We start from the raw sequence: 6,000 nt of genomic DNA on the forward strand, positions 1-6,000 counted from the left end.
TGTTGACTTTGGCTCAAGTCATGATTTTACAGTTCCTGATCAAGCCCCATGTCAGGCTCTCTGCTGACAGCCTCTCCCTCTCTCTGTGCCCTTCTCCCGATCTCAAAAATAAATAAATAAACTTCAAAAAAAAAAATAGAATTACCATATGAGGCAGGAATTCTGCTTCTGAGTATGTACTCTAAAGAATTGTAAGCAGTGTCTTGAAAAGATATTTGTACAGTCACGTTCAGAGCAACATTATTCATAGTAGCCAAAAAGTGAAAGCAATCTAAGTGCCCATTGATAGATGAATGGGTAAGCCAAATGTGGTATGTACATACAATTGAATATTATTCAGCCTTCAAGGGGAAGGTCTGAAGCATGCTACCACATGAATGAACCTTGAGGACATTATGCTATATGAAAAAAATCCATTACAGAAAGACAAATTCTGTATACTTCCATTTATATGAGGTACCCAGAATAGTCACATTCATAGAGAAAGTAGGATGGTGGTTGCCAGGGCAACAATAAAACATTTAAAAATTTGAAAAACTGATAATTGGCTAAAAAGTCATAAAATTAGTCATATTTACCTGTATCAGTAAAACTTTTTCAACTTCATTTTATTTATTTTTATTAAAACAGAGATATGGGAGAGAGAGTGAGTGAGCAGGTAAGGGGCAGAGAGAGCATCCCAAACAGTTTCCACACTCAGCATGGAGCCCAACACAGGGCTCGATCTCACAACCATGAGATCACAACTTGAACCAAAATCAAGAGTTGGACGCTTAACCAACTGAACCACTCAAGTGCCCCTAAACCTTGATTTTAAATAAATATAATGCTATTTATAATTACCACACAATTTTATGGAAATTTAAAATACACATAATAAAATTTATAGAAAGTTGTTAGGTTAAAAACATTGAAATCTATTTAAAAAAACACCTAGATATATGGAAGAGTATATTTAATATAGATGAATTTTACAAATTTTTTCTACATGAAACTTCTTAAATACTACAGTGACACCTTTTATACAGAATTTGTAATTAAAAAGCACATATGAATAACATGTTATTTAAAGATATGTGTAGTAATATTTTTCAAAAGAAGTAATAAGTGCACAATTCAGACTGGTGTTTATCTGTGTGTTAGAGGGTGGGAAGAAGGGCAAATGGAGGAGAACATAAGTGGATGCAAAATATAAGCAATGTTTGACTTTTGGATGATGGGTTCACATAATTTAAAGAAAAAAAATTGAGAAAAAAAAAAAAAGAAAAAACCCAAACCATTTGCCAACAGTGTATGACTATATAGCAGCCACTTTTTAATTTTCAATGGAAAATGGGACTTGGGAATTCAAGCAGTTTACTTCTAAGAATAAATTCTTTACTTGATATTCTTTATGAAGAAAAGCTGAAATATAAATGAACTATATGAAATATAAATTCACTCAGAAGGAAGAATATGATAGCATTTCTCCTTTCTGTGATTCTCTGGAGGCATGATTATGTGGCTACCAGCATATAATGTATGTGGGTTCAGTTTATTCCTCTATTTTACCAGCTACCACAAGGTGGAATCAGCCTATCTGAGAACCTATTTCAGCTGACTTTATTAGAAGTTGTTTAAATGTCATCTTTCTTGGCACATGACCAGCTAGGAGGGAGTGCATCAAATTTCACTTCATTGCTATTACTATAGTTGCATTCTGAATTTTTATGCTCTCATACATCATATTGAGTATAATCGTTTTATGTAAATTTGATCTAGAAGTAAGTTAAGAATAACAGGGTTTAAAATGATACAGTAGTGGATCTAGATACAGGAGACCTTAAAACATGGGCCAGCTGATGTGGTCAAATACTGTAAGATCATTTTAAAATTGGCATTTAAGTTTCTAAAAAGGCAGTTAAGTTAAATAACAAATTTATTCAGCTCTAATGAATATTTGATTGGTTTTCAGAGATAATTGCCCTCTATCAGGGTCATAGCATTAACATGAAAATTACTCATTATCTTCTCCATGAGAATTAGAAAAATATCCCTATTAAAGTTTTTGAAGGAGCTTTTCAATGAAATAACTTTGCATATTGTTGGTGTGTGATAATGATTTAAAAATGTCTCTTCAAACATGGTTTATGTATTTATTCATACCTTTTTAAGTTCACCGAAAATGTCTTCAGAAGCATAGGGATAACATACATTTTTACATGTTTCTTCTGCAGTAGTATTAAAATAGGGAAATAAGAAAGAAAAGTAATAGACCATTATATCCTGTCAGTTTATCCATTATCGATTATTATTCACAATTAGCAGTTCTTAATAAATTTCAATAAATAAAATATTTTGGGGAAAGTAATTTTAAAAGTTAGGTCATACATTATTTTAAATTTTTTTACATTTATTTATTTTTGAGAGACAGAGCACAAGTTGGGGAAGGGGAGACACAGAATCCGAAGCAGGCTCCAGGCTCCGAGCTGTCAGCACAGAGCCCAACACGAGGCTCAAACTCACCAACCGTGAGATCATGACCTGAGCCGAAATTAGACACTTAAATGACTGGGCCACCCAGGCACCCCTAGGTCATATATTTTTAAAATGTGATATTAAAAAAATAAGCTGACAGCCTTTGATAAAGTATAAATGAAAAGATAGAGATGACCAAAAGAAATTCGATATTGATCTTGAATCTGATTGTGGGTTATAAAAGTACATAATTTTTGTGATAGATTTATATATTTGTATGTCCACATTGGGAGCATAAATAATTATAATTATTAGATCTTCTTGGTGGATAGAACCCTTAATTACGATATAATGCCCTTCTTCATCTCTTGTTACAGTCTTTATTTTAAAATCTAGTTTGTCTGATGTAAATATGGCTACTCCAGCTTTCTTTTGATGACCATTAACATAATAGATAGTTCACATCCCTTAACTTTCAATCTGCAGGTGTTGTTAGGTCTAAAATGGGTCTCTTGTGAGCAGCATATAGATGGGTCTTGTTTTTGTACCCAGTCTGATACATGATTTTTTTATTGGAGCGTTTCATCCATTGGCATTTATAGTGAGTACTGAAAGATATGAATTTAGTGGCATTGTGTTGCCTGTAGAGTTGGGGTTTCTAGTGATATTCTCTGGTCCTTTCTAATCTTTGTTGCTTTTGGTCTTATTTGTTTTGTTTCATCTTTTCTCCTATCATAGAAGAGAGTCCCCCTTAAAAGTTCTTGCAGGGTTGGTCTAATGGTCATGAGAACTCTTTAAGTTTTTGTTTGGGAAACTCTTTATCCCTCCTTCTACTTTGAAGGAAGCTTTGCTGGATAAAGAATTCTTGGCTGCATTTTTTTTTCTGATTCAGCACATTAAATATATCCTGCCACTCTTTTCTGGCCTGCCAAGTTTCTGTGGATAGGTCTGCTGTGACCCTGCCCTGTCTTCCCTTTAGGTTAAGGACATTTTTTTCCCTTGCTTCTTTCATAATTCTTTTCTTTTCTGTGTATTTTGTCAATTTGACTATAATATGCCTTGGTGATGGCTGGTTTTTGTTGAATCTAATGGGAGTTCTCTGTGCTTTTTGGATTTTGATGTCTGTGTCTTTCCCTAGATTAGGAAAGTTTTCCTCTATAATTTGCTCACATAAACCTTCTGCCCCTTTTTCTATCTCTTCATCTTGAGGGACCTCTATTATTTGGAAGTTATTCCTTTTTAGTAAGTCACTGAGTTCTCTAAGTCTTCTATCATGCTCTTTTGCCTTTGTTTACCTCTTTTTTTCTGTTTCATTATTATCCATAATTTTGTCTTCTATATCACTGATTTACTGCTCTGCTTTGTCCATCCTTGCCATCATAGCATCCATTAGACATCACATCTTGGTTATAGCATTTGTAATTTCATCCAGACTAGATTTTACTTCTTTTATCTCTGCAGAAAGGGATTCTATGCTTTTTTCAACAGCAGCTAGTCCAAAGAAGATATCCAGATGGCTAACAGACACGTTAAACAATGGTCACCACCACTCATCATCAGGGAAATACAAATCAAAACCACAATGAAATACCACCTCACACATCTCAGAATGGCTAAAATTAACAACTCAGACAACACCAGATGTTGGCAAAGATGTGGAGAAAGAGGAACCCTTTTGCATTGCTGGTGGGAATGCAAACTGGCGTAGTGACTCTGGAAAACAGTAGGGAGGTTCCTCAAAAAATTAAACATAGAACTACGCTATGACCCAGCAATTGAACTACTAGGTATTTATACAAAGGATACAGGAGTGCTGTTTTGTAGGGGCACATACACCCCAATGTTTATAGCAGCACTATTGACAATAGCCTATGTATGGAAAGAGTCCAAATGTCCATCAATGGATGGATGGATAAAGAATATGTGGTATATATGTACAATGGAATATTAATCGGTGATCAAAAAGAATGAAATATTGCCATTTGAAACAACATGGATGGAACCAGAGTATATTATAAGTGAAATAAGTCAGTCAGAGAAAAACAAATATCATATAACTTCACTCATATGTGGAATTTAAGATACAAAACATGAACATAAGGGAAGGGAAGCAAATAATATAAAAACATAGAGGGAGTTAAACCATAAGAGAGTTTTAAATACAGATAACAAACTTAACGTTGCTGGAGGAGTTGTGGGTAGGGAGGTGGGATAAATTGGCAAGGGGCATTAAGGAGGACACTTGTTGAGATGATCACTGGGTGTCATGTAAGTGATGAATCACTAAATTCTATTCCTGAAATTATTATGCTATATGTTAAATAACTTGGATTTAAATTTTTAAAAAATAATAAAAAAAGAAAAAATTATCATGTCAATTTAAAAAAAAGTACATAAAATACTTATCTAACAAGTAAAACTAATATGCTGGAATTCCACATCAAAGTATAGCAGAAAATATCCAACTGAGGCACAGAGAATGGAGGAGTTTGTGGGAATCAAGTGTCTAACATACATTTGGTCTAATACTTCTTGAGTAAAATGGCTGTACATTATAGAAATAAAATGCCTGAAATTTTTCAAAGGAGCTCTGGCATAAGAATAAAATTATGGTATTTCCACATGGAATTTGCTAGAGAAATATTTCAATATGACACAACAGAAAGAAAAGTCTGAGAGATTGACTTTGGTAGCTAAGAGCCCATGGTTGTGTGCAAACTGTTACAAAATAGATAACAATAGCAAAATTAGGCCATTCAAATAATTTTAAAAAATGATGGTTTTAAGGGATAAAAGAACTATTAAAATAACAACAAATAGAGAGTAGCACTCAATAGCATCAACTACATGAGGGCAAATCACGGTTATGGTAATCGTTTTACTGGTGAGTCACTATAGGATTATAGAAGTTAACACAGAAGAGTGATAGTATTTTCTTTACTTAAATGTGCTGCCATAAAGTTTCCACCTATCCTAATGACATATCTTTAATATTATCATTTATGACATAGCTTAAATACCCATTCTCCCAAGAAAAATCATCCTTGTCTACTTCAATTCTCTTTGTTCTCTATGTACAGTTTGATACAGCATTTATCACATTGATGCCAGTATCATATTTCAAACATTCTAAATGCATATTTTTCTACATTATAATACCTCTGAAGTTTGGATGTGTGTTATAATTTATGTGATACCAGAGAATTAGATCACTTTTAATTGGCAGCATTTATTTTCTTTCTTAAGAGTATATAGAATAATTGTGCTGTAATCCATGGCAAGAAAGAGTTGCTGAAAGGCGGTGATATATATCTTTATCAGTCGACAGGGAGTCCTCAAAGGTGAGATGCATATCTTAATCTTTAATGGTTTTTAGAGGCCCAAAGAGTGCTTGTCATGTAATAGATGAGCAAAACATGGTTAAATCATGGTACTTATAATTATCAGTGTAATAATTATTGTCCATTACAAATAAGAAATCTTTAAAACTTTTAGAACATATAGTCCAAAAGTTGAGGGATGCCTGGCTGGCTCAGTCAGTTA

This window comes from Panthera uncia, assembly GCF_023721935.1.
Source record: "Panthera uncia isolate 11264 chromosome B3 unlocalized genomic scaffold, Puncia_PCG_1.0 HiC_scaffold_1, whole genome shotgun sequence".
Lineage (NCBI taxonomy): Eukaryota > Metazoa > Chordata > Mammalia > Carnivora > Felidae > Panthera > Panthera uncia.